Source organism: Prionailurus bengalensis, chromosome D4, assembly GCF_016509475.1.
Source record: "Prionailurus bengalensis isolate Pbe53 chromosome D4, Fcat_Pben_1.1_paternal_pri, whole genome shotgun sequence".
Lineage (NCBI taxonomy): Eukaryota > Metazoa > Chordata > Mammalia > Carnivora > Felidae > Prionailurus > Prionailurus bengalensis.
The window spans coordinates 69,324,810-69,344,441 of NC_057359.1; the positions used below are offsets into that span (position 1 = coordinate 69,324,810).

At 42.2% G+C, this 19,632-nt stretch overlaps 1 long non-coding RNA gene across 1 annotated transcript in view; it reads left to right on the plus strand.

The window, feature by feature from the left end:
• Positions 1-785: 785 nt before the first annotated feature.
• LOC122474284 overlaps positions 786-19,632 on the plus strand; it is a 38,784-nt gene continuing 19,937 nt past the window's right edge. Inside the window, exon 1 of the long non-coding RNA XR_006294882.1 lies at positions 786-1,074. This is a non-coding gene — a long non-coding RNA (uncharacterized LOC122474284). The remainder of the gene's footprint in view (positions 1,075-19,632) is intronic.

Genomic DNA, 19,632 nt, shown 5'->3' on the forward strand with positions numbered 1-19,632 from the left:
GGTGAGCATCTGAGGAGAAGCCGTTCTAGGCAGGGGAATAGTCATTGGAAATGCTAATAGGTAGAAGGATGTCACACATGTCTCAGGAACAGTAAAGAATCCACTAGGGCAGAGAGGTGCCAAAGAGGATGGGAGTAGGAGTCTAAATAGCATTAGAGCCAGGAGCTCTGAGGGCTGCATCTTGCAAACCATCACTGTAAATACTTTGGGATTTTGGTCTGAGCAAGATGGGAAGGATATAGAAGCTGTGAACAGTGTAGTCATGATCTGACTTCTTTTTATGAGGACCACTCTGGGGGTGCCTGGGTGGCTCAGTTAGGCATCTGACTCTTGGTTTCAGCTCAAGTCATGATCTCATGGTTGGTGGGTTTCAGCCCCACATTGGGTTATATGCTGACAGTATGGAGCCTGCTTGGGATTCTCTCTCTCTCTCTCTCTCTCTCTCTGCACCACCCCTGGTTGTCTCTCTGTCTCTCTCTCAAAATAAATAAATAAACTTAAAGTAAAAACCTTTACTTTAAATAAACTTAAAGTAAAAAAAAAAAAGAGAGAGAGAGAGAGGACCACTCTGACTCTGACAGTTTAGGGACTATTTCAATAATCCCAGGGGTGCCTGAGTGGCTTCATTGGTTAAGTGTCCAACTCTTGATTTCAGCTCAGGTTATGATCTCACAGTCGTGAGACTGAGCTCTGCATTGGAGCCACAATCAGTGTGGAACCTGCTTAAGATTCTCTCTCTCTCTCTCTCTCTCCCTCCCTCCCTCCCTCCCTCCCTCTCCCTCTCCCTCTCCCTCTCCCTCTCCCTCTTCCTCTGCCCCTTCCTCCCTACTCTCTCTGAAAAAAAAAATGACAATGTTCAATTATCCCATAAAAGATGATGGTGACTTTGAAGAGAGCGGTAGCCACGAATATGGTAAGAAACGATCAATTGCTGGATATATTTTGAAGAAAAGGAAAACTGAATTTGCTGAAGGATCAAAAATAGGATTTAAGAGAGAAGAATCATGGAGGACTGTAAAGAATAGAGCTGCCATTTGCTAAGAAGGGGAAATTTGCCAGGATACAAATCTGAAGGTAAGACTGGGGACAAGATCAGGAGCTTAATATTAAATATTCCCAAGTGGCTTTTGTACACATGTGTACAAAACGGACCAGATACTTATTGTTTCCAGTTGCAAACTCTCTCTCACACACACACACACACAGACACACACACACACACACACACACACACACACACACACACCATACATTTTTCTTGTATTTTCCTCACCTTCATTAACAACATCACACTATTCCATTCAGGCATTCATGCCAGATATAAGGGCTCTTTTTCACGCTCCCTTTTCCTTCAATCCCACATTGAAGCATCCCTCAATTCATCCCTCTCAGCATTAGACAAGTTCTCATGCCATGAATACACCTTGTTTTTCTGTTTCAGGGCACAAATCCTTCACTCGATCTAGATAATCCACCTAATCATGTACTTCCCTACCTTCCTTGGCCAATATCAACTTATTCTTCAAGATACAACTTAAATATCTTTCCTTTGAAGGCTTCCATGAGCCCATCAGCAAAATTATCTGCTCATTCCTCTTACTGAAGTATTACTTATCCATCAAGCCAGTATAACTTTTCCACTTTCGGCATTTGTTGGTATTTGTAGTATAGCATACATGTGGGAGTGACAAGAGATGAGACCAAAAGAGGAGAAAGGATTGAGTTTATGAAGGACCCTGAATGTAATGCTAGGGGATTGTACTTAGTCCTGAAGTTGATTAGGAATAGTGGCATTGTTTGGAGAAGGTAAGGGGCCGGGTTTAATGCGAGTCTTCAAGGAGTCACTCCACTGACAATGTGAAGGGTGAGCTAGACAGTAAAGTAAGTCAGGCAAAACTTGATGACTTCCTAAAATAAGGTAGGAATAATGGGGATAGAGACAAAAAAGAGAACTTTTCTGAACTAGACTCCATGCACTGAGGATAATAACATTTATTGAGCCTTGCTACTGAATCAGACACAAATTTAAGAACTCCTCTTGTATTAACTCATTTAATGCTCTTAATCATCTCATGAGGGAGGTAGTATTCCTATCCCTATTTTGCGAAGGAGTTAAACTAAGACATAGATTTACTAAGCTGCCCAAGTCACATAGCTATTAACTAATGGAGGCTGGATATGTATACTGTCAGCTGCTCCAGGACCCATGCTCTTCTCCCCTACTCTATACCTCTTACAACATAATGGATTAATATAAAACTATAGTTAGCTGCACAAGAACATTTTATCACCCATATCAATCCAAATTGAATGTCTACTTCAATCTTTTTGCAAAATTACCCTGCCAAAATACACCATTCGTGAACAGTATATTCTACAATTCGTGTTTATATGGATGCTTACCCACTATGTGATGTTTCTCTTAGCCTTTTTTCTCCCTCAGTCAAATGAGGGGAAACATCCAGCATATGGAAGCATTTCCACACTGCAAGTTATACTGAAGGGGAATATTATGCAATTTGCAAACACTGTCAAATGAAATATAAATATGCATTAGAAAAAAATGCTACACATAGACAAAAGTATCTTTGTATAGAAGATTCATTCAGTCAATCATTTTTTCATTCAACCAACATTAATCAGGCACCCAATTTATGGCAGGGGCAGTGGTCAGCAGTGAGAAGAGAGAGGTGAATAAAACTTATGCCTTGTCATGAAGAAACTCGCAGCCTTGTGATTTTTATTTTTAAATGGCCACAGCTGGATGAAAATATTGCAGTTGATTCTCTGTAACCCTCTTAAAGATAAACAGAGTTCTGTGTTTTGATTCAGATAGAGCCATGGTCTCTAGTTCTACCTCTTAGAAGCTGGACATGCCCCCACCCCCCCGCCACCCCATCTAATCTGATGAGCCTCCGTTTCCTCAAATGAAAATAAGATACTACCTTCCATGGTGGTTATGAGAATTAGGGATTATGCCCAGTACATAACTCCTAGTTTGAACCAATGAACAGTAAGTGAATGACTACTGTGGCTTTTCATTTTTCAATCACCAGTAAGCTTTCCAAGGGTCCAGCCAAAATTCACAATGAACCAAACATTCCCACCTGTTCCCAAACTAGCAAATAACAACATACAGCAAACAGAAACCTCCCTAGTGACTTCAAGTAGGAAGGAAATGGCCCTACGATCAGGAACTGAATTGACCAAGTTCTTGCAAAAGCAGCCAATGTCTTGTCAACAGCTAACGCACAACAGGAGGAAGGACAAACTTTTTGAGCATTAGCCTATGAATGTGGAATGAAAGTTGCTAAAGAAATGGTGAAGACTCATACAGCAATGCGGGGACCAGCTCCCTAAGCACCAATGCCCCTGTGGAGAGATGAAATCGGAGTTTTCCTAAAGATGTCCAGACAGGTTTTCTTTAAAAAGTGACACTAGGAAAACGGTCAGTTCTTTACTGAAAAGGGGACCCCAGTAAACAAGTTTTTAAACAAGTCCCACCTACCTTTCCAGCTATGAGTCAACAGGGGACTCCCAGTAAAAAAGAAATAAATGGTCAGACTGGTTCTCCCACCTCCACAGGGCAGGCATGTCACCGTATAAGGGATAACTAATTGGAGGAAATCAACAAATGCCAAATACGTTCTAAGTGTCCAACATTATGTCAGGCTCTTCTCCTTGGGCAACTTGTTTAATATTCACAACAATTCAAGCAGGTAGGTAAGTAGGAAGCTATTATTTCCATTTTGCTGGAGGAAGACACTGAAATTCAGAGAGGGTAAGTTAGAATTCACGTGAAGCAGTCCAACAGGTTTTCTCCAGAAAAGACCCCAAGATATGACCATTAGTAGGTGGAATTTGGGTCTTGATCTTCCTTACACGAAAACCTCTGTTCATTCAGTTATGCCACTCTGTCTCTCAGAGTAAAATCAGAAATGGGTTGGTATTTCAGATTTGGGGTATATAGAGACCCCAAACAAGTCTCTGCCCTTCTCTATCATGGACCCCCAGCAGGCTGACCTCATTGATGAGTACTCCCTGGGCTTGGCTAATGGGCAGCACCAGCAGGAGATTAGAGGGTGCAAGGAGAGGGAGGTCAGGCATTTCTTCTCCTGTTTCTACCCAGCCTTGCTTTCCTGAGTCATGCTGAATTCCAACAGCTATGGGGCCTGTGTCGGTCCACCCCTCTTCCAGGGGTCTAGAGTCCAAGGCCTACCTCCCATCCCTTTCCGCCTGGGGCAGCAAGTCCTTCCTGATGTTGACAACTCCTGGAATACACCATGCCTTGCGTATTCCCTTTATGGTGCCCATGCCTCATAAATACTCTCTTCACAAAATTATATTCAGCTAAACCCTTGGAGTGTGCCATTAGTCTCCTGCTAAGATTCTAATGATATATAATGAGTTAAAAACTGTTGTATATTTAATTCTACCACAGTTTAGATTCTCAAATTGGGTCTTTGGGTATCTAGTAAATAGCATCAACTTGTATCTTATGGAAATGAGTCAGCTGAAATCGAAGAGAACACATTTTGTTTGGATATGATGAGCTGGCCGGAGGGACAATACACTCCCCACATGTTATTGGCAAACTCTGTGGTGAATGAAGCTTCCCAGTCACACTTGGAATGTGATGTTTTTCATGAGGCCATGCTACAAAGATGAGATCCAAGGAATATGAAAACACACTTTGCAGACCCTGCCAAGAAGCTCTCTAGAATGTATGCAAAATGGAGCCGAAAGTATTTGTAACTCTGTCATAGAAAGTAAAGCTTCAGTGGGGAAAACTTGACTGAGATCACTTGAGCTCTCCTGTCTCTGGCTTTTGGAAAGGAGGAGTGAGTAATTTGAAAATGAATTAAGAAGCCTTTCAGCCTTAATGACCTTTTTGAAGTTTTCACAGGGCTCCTACACAACAGTAGTCTGTCCAGGAAACACATAAATCAAACAGGCCAAATTGTGGGGCTTGCAGTCATGCCTCAGTGGGTCTGCTCGGTGAAGGTTCAGCCTCTGTTTACACTATAAAAATGAAGTTGAGATTTTAGCTCCTGATCCCCAAAAGTATGCCTCTTGCCCCCACCCAAAAAAGTGCACCAAAAAACAATCACCAGATACTTCTCCTAAAAATTCCCTGCACGATTGTCTCCTCTGCCTTCACCCACAACTAAACACCTGACTTGTGGTTAATTACATGACGCACAGGAGGTGTTTGTCTTTGCAGAAGTTTGAAAGGACAGTTTTGTGGTTGGGGTTCTTTGGTCTTACAGCTTTTGGCCTTATTGCAAACACACTACTTCAATTTTTATGCCTTCTTTCCTGAAGAACATTCTATAAGACTATGTTTACTTTTCTAAATCCACCTATGACTCGTTTAGTATCTATCTTCCCTCTCTTCCCCTCCCCCCAACCCCAACAAAGTTTTCCTACATGGACTTTACACCCACAGTACAGTACACGGTAGGTGCTCAAATATTTCCATGAATAAATGTAAGCGTTCCATTAACCTATTTATATTTTTAATCAGTGACCACTGTTGTGTGGGTTAGGGAATAGGGCTATAGCAAGCATGAAAGTTTTAATTGCCCTGAACACAGGAGGTATTCTTCTTTATCCATCTGCTAGCTGTGTGGCTTCAGGAAAGGTAACCCATCTCTCACTTTTCCCTTCCATAGAACAGGGACATGAGCTCTTGTTTCACTGATCATTGTGGTGATTAAATACTATAAACTCCGTGAGGGGCATGGCACAGCGATGGACTCATGAAAGAGCCTTCCTAAAGTCCAGCCCAGGCCATTCCTTCTGAACTGGTACCAGGGACACACTATGTGAATAGAGTGAGGGATGGAGGAGATTAAGGGAGGTTCCTTATTTGGAAGAAACCCGGTTTTAGTTTGATTTAATCTAATTTCATCCTACTCAAAGCTTTGCTGATGTTTCAGACCTTGTACCTAGGCAACTTTCTTCAGGTTTCCCTAGAGGGAAGATAGTATTGTTAAGCAGTTTGCTAATATATGGCTACCAGGAATATTTCAAATGACAAATTTTACATGTTATCCAATTTTTCCATCTCTGAATCCTCTCCTAGCTCTCTAGCAGATGCCAACTGGTCCCCAATAGTTTGAGAAGTCTCTAATTCCACATGCGCTTCCCACATTTGACTTCTTCATCATTTAGAAACACTTCCTGTGTGCCGGGCACAGTGCTATGGACTGAGGTTAGGAAGGAATAAGACATGACCCCTCAGCTAAAGGCGTTCACATTCCAACCAGGAAGACAGACCAACAAATAAAATTCTACAGTGTAATCATGATGACGGGCTGTAGGAAATGTTGAATCCAGGGTCAGGATAGGGGTGAGGCGAGCGAGGCACCTATGGGGCAAAACTGAAGGAGCCACTCGCTGTCAGGACCCCGGGATACGCAGAGTCAGCACTAATACCACCCTGATAATGGAAGCCTGTTTAACTTTTGCACCCAACGCACGTCCTTAGTACCTTTGCCCTGGCCCTGGGAGAAACACAGCAGAAAGATGCAACGCCTCTCTACAGAGTCTAGGAAGTTTCCTGGAGCAGATGACTTTGAACTCAAGCCTCTGAGAAGGGAAGGAGTTGGCCAGACAGAGAAAGGTAAGGGTGGGGAAGGATGTGAGGGCATCCTTGGCAGACCGTCAGCCAATGCACACCTGTAGAGGTGAGAGACAGCATTGCTCACGGGTGCACCTTCAAGTAGACTGACACAGACGGCTCGCTGCAGGGTGGAGGTGACAGTGCGGAGAGGGGTGGCAGGACAGGGACTGACTAGGAATGGGTCGAGGGCCAGTTCATAGAGAGAAACAGGGTGTATATTTGGGAGGAGTGAATAATTTATCATTGAAGCGGGACACTTTTGGGGGTGAAAGGAGGTGCTCTCTATTTGTCAGAGCGGCGAGAGCAAAGTAGGATATGTCTGTGTACTGTGCATCCACAGGCCATGGCAGGCTGATGCCTCCCGACTCCATCCTCAGGCAGGCTTTCCCACCCCCACCACGTGTTGCACACACATCACTCTTCCGTATCTAGCGCAGACCTGGGAGAAACAGAGGAGGTCAGACAAATGGCTTGTGACTAGGAGTCCAGTTAAACTCCCTCATAAATGTGAGTTTTAGAACTGTGTTGAGGCCAGTATCACACCTTGTATGTAAAGACCATGTGGCCAGCTTGGCAAAGATCTTTCTACTCTTTAACAAGTGTGTACTTGCAAACATGAATATGTTATCTGAGTTTTGCTTTTCAAGTGGGAAAAGGACTGTGGTATTTTTGTGTATGGTAGTGAACAGGCCAGAAATTTAAAGAGTTTATCCCACCAAGCATGATGCCAGTCTGCCAGCTCACATCCCTATTACCCTCCAGGGGGTTCTAGTGATTTCTGAGTAAGCTCTGCTGAGGCATGGCTGGGGCATGCAATGCGATTCTGGATTTGAGTGAGGTTCCGATGCACTGACGGGAAGAAAATTGTGAAAGAGAATACTCATTTACTTAATGGCATTTAAGACAAATGAGGTCTTTTGAGACACATTGTCCCTCGTCATCATAACATTGTGATATAGTTATGATTCTATTTCACTTTTTATTATTAAGTATAGAAAAGTAGAGAGAAAAAGTGCAATAAACACCTATATATCACCTGGACTTACATAGCAATAACATTTCACTACATTTTAGTTCATGTGTGTATGCACATGTATGTACACATACACAATTTCCAAAGTAAAACACAGATATCAGGATATTTCTCCCTTAAATACTTGACTTTGCATTTCTAAATGATGAGAACAAATTCCTTCAAATACCTAATAAAATTAACAGAAAAAAACCACAGTAACTCTGTAACATCATCTACTACAATTTTCATACCCAAATTTTCCCAATTACATTCCAAATTTTCTGAGTTGTACCTTCAAGCATTTCCCAATCAAAGACAATGTAGTGCATTTGGCTATTATGCCCCTTCTCTTAAGTCGTTTGAAAATACAGAACAATCCCCATTTCCTTGGCCCATTGAAGAAGCCAGGCTAGTTGTTATGTAGAACGTCCACTTTCAGGACTTGTTCTCTTGCTGTGTTGTTTCCTCATGATGTCTATTCTTTTTGTCCTATTGACATTCCTAGGTCCTATTCCTTCTAGTAAGCTGGAAGTTGCATCTATAGGTTTAGTTATATTCTAGTTAAAAGTCTGTGGCAAGAATACATCATAGGTGAGTCTCTTTACTTCATATTAAATCACACTAGGAAGCACACTTAACCCAATTTACCATAAAGATATTAGTGATACCGACATCAATTTAACTGACCCTACTTAGGGAGGAGAACTCTAAAGTTAGGGAGATTAGTAATGTACCTAACATAATGCAATTAGTAAGCGATTGAGGTGGAATTCAATGTGTTACCTGCCCAAGCAAGTCAGAGGGAGGGGCTGAGGGACAGATTCTCAAAATATCGTAAGCAGACAACTAGGACTATATGACAGGGCCCAGATGCAAGACTACAAGAAATGCTCATGGAAAGAGAACTGTCTTCAGTGGCAGTGGGTGGGAATAAGATGATGAGTTGTGACCAGCTCAACATATGAGCTGATAAATGCTTAGTGGGAAACTTTCTTTTGAAAGCTTATATTACAGTCAATTAGGCATTAAAGTAAACTTTTTAATGCTCTCTTACAAACAGACTTGTGTTACAGCGTTTGAGAGAAGGCAGTCAGAGATATGTGTAAGGAGCTCAATGAGCTGATCTGGCACATAATAGGCAGTTAATAGCTATTTGTTCATTGAATGAACCTATTTGTGTCCAGTGTTTAGCACTCATTCTGCCTCAACCCTGACAGTTAATCAATCCCAAGGCCACTGATGCTAGTTCTTCAGTATCTCCTGATTCCATGCACTCTTCCACATCATTCCTCCAAATGTCTTATGGTGAGCCACCATCTCTCCTGAAAATACTGCAGCAACCTCCCAATTGGTCTACTCTCTCCCACACGTACCCCTTTCCAATCCATTTGCCACACTGCTGCCAAAATAATTTTAACATTGTGAGTTGGATCGAAAAGAGGCTTAAACCCTCTCAGTAATTTACACTCAGAGTAAGACTCAAGAGTCTTGCCTTGTGTGACAAGGCTCTGCATGATGTATCCCATCTACTTCTCCAGGCTCCTCTCTTTCTCTATGCCTTTTCGTTACATTGTTCTACCTCCATTTGTCTTGCCTTCTTCCTTGAACACATCCATCTCTCTCCTACTTCTGAGCCTATCCACATGCTGTTCCTCTTGTCTGGTATCCTCTGCCTCCTACTCTGCTTTATAGCACAGACATCCTGACTATTTCACCTTGAATAGCACTTTTTCCAGGGTGCTTTCTTAGACTTTCAGATTGGGTTAGATCTCCCTATTACAGTCTTCATTTAATGCCTTGCTTTTAATTTGTAGGTCTAATCAAGTTTGTGATTAAATGACTGCTTATATATAATTGCATGCATGTTTGTACATATGTCTTTCTAACTAACCTGTTAAGTGCCTATCTATAAGGAACCACCTATAATCCCCAGCACTCTGTATAGATCTAGCACAAGGTAGGTGCTTAAAAAATATTTAATATTTAATAAAAAATAGCTCAAAGTATGAATGAAGAATGAATGAATGAATGAATGAATGAATGAAGTTATTGTTTCATGCTTCTACTCACATATCATTTCTAAGACTGGTTAGTGGTTTTGGTCCTCAGTCCTCCATACAGTGTCAGCTTTGCAAACCCTCCTTTATCGATCAGGATTCTACAACATTTGGGTCTTGGGTGCCCTAACATTTGGGCCAAAAACATACTGCAGAGCAGAGCATTCCTTCTTCATTCATGTCAACTACCATGGGGCAGGTGTAATAGTAAAGGATAGAGCAAGAGCCAGGAAAGCCCAAAGGCAATAACTCTACAGATTTGCTGTAGGGGAAGTGGGAAGTGGAGATGACAGAGGAGACTTCCTAAATAAGCAGACTCCTGACCTAGGTAGTACAACTCTTTAGGAGTTGGCCAGAGGAATAAGAATAGAGAGGGTGGGCATTCTAGACAGATGGAACAGCATATGCAAAGGCATGGAGAAAGGCGAGAATATAGCACTTTCAGGGCACTGCAAGTAGCTTAGTGTGGCTAAAGAGTGAGCGATGAGACCAGAAGCTAGGAAGGTACATGAGATGTGAGTCTTCTAGCCATATAAAGGAGCTTAAACTTTATGCAAAATACAATGGAAAGCCAATGAAGGAGATATGGCAAGGAGTGAAATGAGTAGATACGAATTTTTAAGCGATTGCATAAACCATGTCTCAAACGAAGAAGAAAGACACACACTCCAAATTCAATTTGGTAAGTGTATTGAATTCGATTTGATAATTCTTGACTTTGTCAGGACATGTGTTTTTGTGCTTCTTTTTCTACTTGCCAAATCAAACATGCCTATAGCACTGTGTAGAAGTAGCATAATCTGCTACTTAACCCTTTCCTTCTCTAGTGCAGAGAAGATTGAATTAATGCATTACCTAATTACTTACATATGAGGCAGGGTCCCCCTTAGGTTGTCCCAGATAGTTGGGTTCTGCTGCTGGTTTTGTAGTTTTTATTTATTTAACCAGAGCTAGAAACATGGAAAACAACAGACTCTGAGCACGTGGATGGGTTTCCTTGCAGGAGTCTGAGCTGGCAGTTATTTTAATTAGCAACACATTTTATAAGGGCAGAATCAGAAATGGAAACATGTCAAGGCCTCTTTAGCTATTACGTTTGGCAGATTCACATGAGTGTGCCTGGGCATGGTAATCAGCTCCTGACTACCTTCCATCTCTCCCAAGGAAACACGTGAACATATGGAACTCTCCCCGTGCACAGGGCACCTCCTTGGGTGTCGGAGGACTTATCGATGTCACATACCAAATGCAGAGGACGCAGGAGTCCTCTCGGAGGTAGTTCTGGGAAACAAAGTCTTCTCAATTTAGGCCTTAGGTCATTCCTCTTTCATCTACCTCCAAGCCAATTTCTCTGTTCTATCCCCTTTCAAGAAACAACCTTTCTAGATATGCATCCCAATTTACTACATTTATCTCTCTAAAATCTACTTTGCAGTTGACAAATGATTTCCTCTTCTTATTGCCACAGTGGTTTCCCAGAATCCTGGGTGTGTGTGTGTGTGTGTGTGTGTGTGTGTGTGTGAACCTACCTTCTAAAAATTACTGGCACCTATGTATACTGTTCTAATATGAAGGTCTCCTCAATGAATGAAGCTGACAGGGCATCATCTCTATTCCCTCATCCATTCATCGAATAGTCACTCAACTTCTTTCTGTGCCAGACATATGCTAAGTGTGGGGCATAGGAAGAAATAGGTCTGTGAATTTGAGAAAGTTTCAATTTAATGGGGAAAAGTGACCCACAGACTGGGTTAAAACAAAGTGGTTAGGGTGGTGATAGACATATACACAAGGTTCTCCAGTTTGCAAGTGTCAGAAACCAATCTGAAGCAGCTTGATGAAGACTGAGAATTTGCAGGCAGGCGAAAAAATATTCCATTAAATTCAAAGTCATATTTTGGGAGCAGACTGGAGGACTTTAGACACAGCCTCTCTCATGCTATCACTCTTTCTTTGTGTCTCCTTTATTCTTCTCTCCCTGCTGACTAGCTTTCTCTGCCTCACTCAAGCTCCTAACAATTCTTTACCCAAATTCGAACAAATATCCCAGACTGAAATTAATCTCTTAGTTACAATTCAAACATTTCAGGGCAGAGAATCTGATTGGATTAAGCATCCATCCCTGGTCTGATCAGCTGTGGCCAGGTGGTGAATTGTCCACTACAACCGGTAAGTGGCAGTCACTCCATGCAAACACAAATCAATATTCTGAAACTCAACATGTGCAGCCTCAAATTTGTTCTCAAGAAGACCAAAAATTATTTTCCTATTCCATGTTGTTTTTCTCTACAATAAGACATTAACATCAATAGATACCTCTCATGTGATTAGCTAGTTTAGTCACATTTCTTGGGAGAATACAAAGAATCCACGGGAGTCAGTTTTAAACTTTTAAAAGAGAAATAGCCGAGGGAGGAGAGAGAGGAAAGAGATCCTTTCATCCTAAAAAACACAACGCACCAAAATTTCTAAAATATCTGATGAAACACCGTTTTGCGCTATGTTCAGTTTTTAGGCCAAAGATGCCAAAATTGTGGCTTATCCAATGAGGACAGCTTAGCACCAATTGGCAGAAGTCCATAAAAAGAGCTATCTGGTTATAATGTACTGGAATCTTACTCCTGTAACTTGTAGATTCAAACAAGCCCTTGTTCTGCCCCATAAACCCCTCCTGAAAGCTATAAGGGCTTTTCAAGGCCATTGACTTAAGACCGTAAATTATTGTTTGTAAATATAATCTCTCCCTTCACAATCCAACAACACCTACATTATTAAGACCTGTCACAACGCCTCTGGAACCAATGAATTAAAAGCACTTTTCAATCCACTTTGGAGCAGACTGGGTCAAAACAAAAGAGAACAACCTTGACTTTGGGGCGCATAGCCTCTAGTTTAATATCTGTTGCTTTGGTATTAAAAAGTACTTTTAAAAGTATATAACTGCTTTTGCTTTGAGATGCTGGCAGCCACAGTCAGAACTGTAGCAGATGATCTCAGTCTTCCCAGGAGGTGGCTGCAGTAAAAAGCAGAGTTGGTACTGGCCACAAATCTCACTGGCATATTGGGTGGCGTCTACCTTCGTTCATTGTCAAGCATTCATTCGACCAGCACTTGGTTCCTATTGAGCCCTGCCTGTGAGGTTCTGTGGGGAATCCAAGGACAGGCAAACCACAGTTAGTAAACACACATCACTTCCAGTCTAAAATGAGGGATAGCTAAACAGCAGAGCAGAGTGTACTAAGCAAGGTACAAGGCACTTGGAAGGGAGTGTAGTGGGTAAGGACCCTGGACCTGCCATTCCTAGCAATGTGACCCTGCTCAAGTTTTTACTGTCATTTAACATCAGTGTTTTCTTTTTTTAAGTTTGTTATTATTTTTACTTGACAGAGAAAGAGAGAGAGAGAGAGAGAGAGAGAGAGAGAGAGAGAGAGAACATGCATGAAAGGAGGGGAGGAGCAGAGGGAGAGGGAAGGAAAGAATTTCAGGTAGGTTCCATGCCCAGTGCAGAGCCTGACACGGGGCTCAATGCAGGGCTCAGTCTCATGACCGTGAGATCATGACCGGAGCCCAAATCAAGAGTGGGTCGCTTAACCAACCGAGCTACCCAGGCTCCCCAAACGTTAGTATTTTCATCTGCAAAATGAGGATAATAAGAATATTCACCTTACGGGGTTGTGGTGTATATAAAGTTAGCAAAGATGGAAAAAGAACATGATTGTTGTATGGAAGAAATATTATTTATCCTAGGCCTTAAGGGATGCTTTCTATATTGGAAAAATAATGTAAATGATATACCTTTATTATACATATTAGCTACACAAAATCTGGAAAATTTAGTAAGTGTTAAGAAAAGAAAAATAAACTCCAATTCTCATTTCTAGAGATGACTACTGTGGCAATTTTGGTAAACCTCCGTCTGGCCTTCTTTCTTCTCATATGTTATTACATCTAACAAATAGATTATATAGTTAAATTTCCTATAGTTTAGAGTCACATAAACTAGTTTTTCTCTTTATAATTTTCTAGTGCTTTTTATTTTGGAGGGCCTGCTCCATTCTACAACTTATACACTTTATTTTAATTTATACTGTATTACAGTATCCTCAGCTAGGGCTTCCTGAACTCCCTTGTACAACTCAAGGATAACAGGACAAGATGAAGTAATAGATGACAAATTAAGTAAGCTTCTCTTGGAAAAATAAAAAAGGAAAAGATCTATATTAAAACAGATGAAATAAAGTTGCTCACTCATTAACCCAATTTCTGTGGACACACTATGTGCTGTTGTATACATACTATGTGCTGCAGTGCTTGGCTCTGAGGATTCTGCAACTGCACTAGACCTTGTTCTTGTCCCAAAGAGAACCGCCCTCTCAGTGAACTCAGTCTGACCAAAGTCAGCTAGAAATCATTATTAAACTGTATGCCAATGGGAAAGGAAAGGAAACCAATGCATATTGAGCTTCTATTCTACATGCTGTAGTGAAATACCATCTACCTCTCATGGTGGCCCATTTCACAAGTGAGGAGACTGAGGTCAGAAAGGAGATGTGACTTGCTCTAAGTAACGGGGTAGGTGAACTAGACCTGCAACCAGCTGGTGTCGTGGACGCAGTTGCACAGGGCCTGCTGCTCAAAAGGCCCCAGTTGTCGCCATCTTGAAACGATCATTTCAAGTCATATTTTATTATCATTTTTATGAATAATTCATCTTTTAATAATTTTATCTCTGAATTTGAGTTTATAAGTGAAGCCTCATAGGACAATGGTGCACATTCTAGGAACTTAGAGCCCCCAACTCAGGGTACACTCTCCTTTCCCACCACTTTCCTGCCTGTCTGGATGGGTTCTAGGCCTCCTAATCCCTGATTCTGACTCTCGGCTGCCCAACCTTTCCCTCCCCGCCTACTACACTAGGCCTTCCACCCAGGACAGCAGCTGGGTCTTATTGGCAGAAAGAGCTCTGTCTTCTGCCCTTGCCCTCTACCCCAGTAAAGGCCTGTGGCCATGGGGACAGTTAATGTCAAGTATCTCTAGATGGGGCAAGGCAGTGGTTGTTCTTGCCATGGGCTGGCAGTGCCATATTCCGTCCAGCAAGCAACTCAGTGGGGCCCCCTTACTCAGTCCCATCCAGTTACTGACAATGGCCCTGCACAGAGATTACAGTCCCTTAGGGGCTGCCCATCAGCCATTGCGACCATGATCCTATGGGGAGGGGAGACAGACTTTCACAGCTGTGGCATCACATTTTCTCTTTCCACGGGCTTTGCCAACTATGAAGCGGCTCTGCCAGGAATCCAAACCAGAATGACCTTAAAGCCTTTGTTCCCTATAATCTCCCACAAAGTTAGGGATCATGTGAAACAGAGTGTGAGGTCAGAGGGCTTGAGCCAGCCACACGCCAAAAGTCCAGATAGGAACTTGTCAGCCCGCTGCAGCACCTCTGGGACTCCCCACCAGCTGCCAGGGAGAACATCCATCATCCTTTTGATCATGCATGTGTTGTCTCCCTCCTTTTCTCTCTCTTCCTGTGGGGCAGTTCCTTTGCTTTACTGTACAGAAGTAACTCTATCTACATGGCACTTCAGAGAAATCTTGCCAGTGGTAACAGGTGGGTGGAGTTGGGTGGAGACAGACCTGAGAGATCCTGGAAAGGCACAAATGCACAGTAGGAAGGAACTGAACCAGGAAGGAGGCAAGGGAAACAGAGATAAGGGGGAGAATGTTCTGGTTTTCACAGAGTTGAGTGTTTTCCCAGGACGTGGAACTTGCAGTGCTAAAGCAGGATCGCCCGTGGCAAATTCGGTTGGTCACTCTAGAGGGTCATCATAGAAACAGTGGCAACTAACAGGGCCAGTGTTTTACAGGTGCCAGAGCTGTTTCCCTTCTGTGATCAGATCTCATTCTGGCAACCACTGTGGGAGGAAGGCAGACTCGGTCACCCTCCCATTTATGAAAAAACTCAGAGAATACAAATGACTTAGCCTCAAAAACTTAGTAAGTACTGGAACCAGACTGCAAATCCCTATCAGTTAACAAAACAGAAATAATGGAATCTGATAATGGATATAATGTTCAGAGGAAGAAAGAGAGGAGATGGGTTTTTGAGTTGACTGAAAGCTAGATACTTCCTTGAAAAGAAATTAAGAGGAAAGAATCATTTGGGTTGGAGTATATCAAGCTCTGAATCTGGTGAGTGACACAGAATTTCTTAGTGGTCCAACGTCTTAAAAATGCTCCACCAAAATCATGTTTGCCTAATCAGTCAATCTGTCTTGGATGCTGCAAAGCTCTGCGACACACCTTGGCAATGGATTTCTGCTTCTACTTGGGAAATATTCTGGGTCACCTTCCTGACAAGATAAGCGTAAGAACTGGCAGTAAACTACTGTCACTGTACAGTGAGCAGGAAGTAAGCAATATGCAACTAATTCTCTTAAAGGACCCGAGTATGGGAACCACAGAAGAAGCCTAGAAGTGAGGGAGGTGTGGTGGCAGAAGTTGGGATTCTCTCTTTAGGATGTTTTTCATTTACATTTTTTTTTCATTTTACCATTACCCATCTCATTTCTTTCTTTCTTTCTTTTTTTTTTGAAGTTTATTTATTTATTTTCAGAGAGAGAGCACGAGTTGGGTAGGAACAAGGAGAGAGGGAGAGAGAATTCTAAGCAAGCTCCGCACTGTCAGCACAGAGCCCAACACAGGGCTCAAACTTATGAACCATGAGATAATGACCTAAGCCAAAATCAAGAGTTGGACACTTAACCAACTAAGCCACCCAGATGCCCCCCCCATTTCATTTTCATTTAATTTATTTCTTTGACAATCGATTTGCAGAAGCCATGCTACATTGAGAGACTGCAAAGTCACAGTCCTGCCATTGAGAAGCTCATTTATCTGTCACTGAGGTGGACAGCCTGTGACCAGTGCTATAATACAGGTCTGTCCCTGTTTTGGTGGAAGTCTCCAGAAGAATAATACAAATGAAGCCTTGAAGAATGAGTAAAAACAAAAATACATCAGGTGAAAAGGTGTAGAAAAGTGCAATTCATTTCCTTCTTCATTTACTCAACTAAGATTTATTTAGCATCTATGGTGCGCCTGGCCCTCTTCTAAGTGATTTGTCTCGGGATGCGCAGCTCAGGGATTGTGCTCAAGCCTATCTTACTCCAATTTTCGCCATACTGAGACTCCTCCAGAGAGGATCATGACCTTCTGGAAAAGGGCAGGGGCTCTAGGTGGAAGACAGGGGTTAGGTCCAAAGATAAATTTCTCTATAGTCCTCTACTTCAAGCTTACCTCAGGGTAGGCATAGGTACACAGAGAATTTAGGGAACAAGTACAACAAATGTAGAAGCTACCAATCCCTAAGCACATACCACATGCCCAGCACTGGGCTACATCACATTTTAAACTCATTCTAACTTTGCTCCTTATGCCAAAATGCAAACTCAGAGAGACTATTAAATACCTTACCCAAGGACACACAGCCAATAAGTAAGAAAGTCCAGTGTCTTTCTGACTCGTATGCTGTGTTCTTACCCCAGCACTGGACTTTCCCTAAAGCATGTAACGCGTGGCTGCCTATTTAACTGAAATTCTCAACCCTTCGTAACTTACATTCCACCAATTGCTCTACTTTTATAATTATCATTACTCCTTCTGCTACAAAAATTAGTGACTAGAAAACAGGAATTTTTATGACAATCATATTTCACAACAGAACTACAACTGGGCTTTTCTAGGCTCTTCCAGTACGGAAGAGCTAGATGAAATTAACTGCGTGAGCTTTAAGACCTCTCCTACTCTTAAAATGAGATTCCCTGAAAACTCCTAAATAGAGTTCGTAATTAACCTTGTTGAATTTCACTAGTGAGGAACACTTTTGAAATTTCCCCTCCCTACTCTCCCTGCTTTTTTGTTTGTTTTTGTTTTTGTTTTTTACTTGTTTGTTTGTTTTACTGTGCCTTTGTTGAATTCTCCCAAAATGCCAGTTGAGGTTAGCAAAGTTGTGCAAGACCTCACATTATCAATCTAGGCTATTCAAAGCATATGCTAGTACTGACTGCTTTGTGGATATTATTCCTCTTGGTTACAATTTATGACAACCAAATAGAGCTTTTGCTACAAACAAAGTTGCAATTACAAATTAAAAAAAGAAAAGTATCTGGGCAACACACAGAGAAAGGCTGTATCTCTGAAATTGACTCTTGGTTTTTGGAAGGCGCAGTGGGGCAGGGAGAGGGGGAGGACAGAGGATTATGCCTCCTGAATTCAGAGATTCCATCCAAAGAGCAGCCCAGCCTCACTTCTGTGGCCGAGAACTTCGACTCCAGCTTCCATCTGGTTTCCATAAGGCAAGGGAACTTGGCGAATGGCTGGCCACGTAACTGTAGCACGTGCACATCCTGACCACGAGTACCAGTAAAAGGAGCCAAAGGGAATGAAGAAATTTCCCTCAGTTCCTCTGCACAGTCTAGGGCAGGAAAAGTTGCTTTCGAGAGAAATAGAGTGCTCTTCTGCCCTGCTGGGCAGGTTCACAAAGAACTAACTGCTGCACTGAATCAAAAATGCCCAGACCTAATGATGGGGTGTTACCAATTATTCTAGAAATGTCAAGTAAATGATTTAATACCACTGCTGCAATTAATTCTATACAGTTTGCACACAGGAAGCAGGATCTAAGGGAAAGAGCCTATATGTGTATCCAAATGAATATGACCGTTCTGTTAATGTGGAGCCTTGAACAGATTACTTAAACAGCCTGAAAAGTATGCAGAGTGTCCTTAACTTATAAGATTTTTACTGATGATTTATATAAAACATCTTGTACACAGGGCATGCTTAATAAATGGTTAATTAATTAAGGTTGAGGTGATGTTTTCTTCTAAGACTTATAATGATTAAAACATGCTTACATGCTTTATGAAAAAGGTACATCTAGCCCAAGGATACTCCATCAATCTTTTCTATTAACACACCTTTGTTGTTTTTAATTTATACAATTTGCAGTGCTTTAATTCAAAGAATCATGGAAAATGCAGTTTGAAAGGCATGTCCAATTCCTTCACCTTACAGATGAAGGCACCAAGGATGTTACTTACAGCAGAAAAAGGGCCAAATGATCCCCAATACAGATAGCAAGTCAGTGGTAGATCCAGGGCCACCCCCGTGTCCTGACTCTCAGTTTTCCTGTTTACTATTCTACTTGATCTCATAAATCTTTCTGAGGCTACAATAATTTCAGTTGTCCCTCATAAAGACGCATCATAAAATTACAGATCTGGGATAGGTCTGAAAAGTTCCTACAGTACTGTTTATAGCAGTGAGGTAGTCTGAATGATGGTTCCCAAAGATGCCTCATCCCTGGAACCACTGAATGTTACCTTCGATTTTTAAAAAAGGGACTCTGCACATGTGATTAAGTTAAAGATCTTGGGAGAGGGAGAGTATTCTGAATCATCCCAGTGGGCCTGATGTAATCACAATAGTCCTCATCATAGGGAGGCTAGAGGAGTCAGGGGCAGAGGGAAGACCATGTGATAACAGAAGCAGTAACTGTACTGATGCACTCGGGAGATGGAGGAAGGAAGGGGCCATAAGGCAAGGGATATGGACAGCTTCTCAAAACCGGAAAAGGGAAGGAAAAAGATTCTTCTCTAGGAGCCTGAGAAACTTAACAGAAGACCATGGGGGAGGGGATGGGGGGTAGTTACAGAGAGGGAGGGAGGCAAACCATAAGAGACTCTTTTTTCTTTTTTAATTTTTTTTCTCAACGTTTATTTATTTTTGGGACAGAGAGAGACAGAGCATGAACGGGGGAGGGGCAGAGAGAGAGGGAGACACAGCATCGGAAACAGGCTCCAGGCTCTGAGCCATCATCCGCCCAGAGCCTGACGCGGGACTCGAACTCACGGACCGCGAGATCGTGA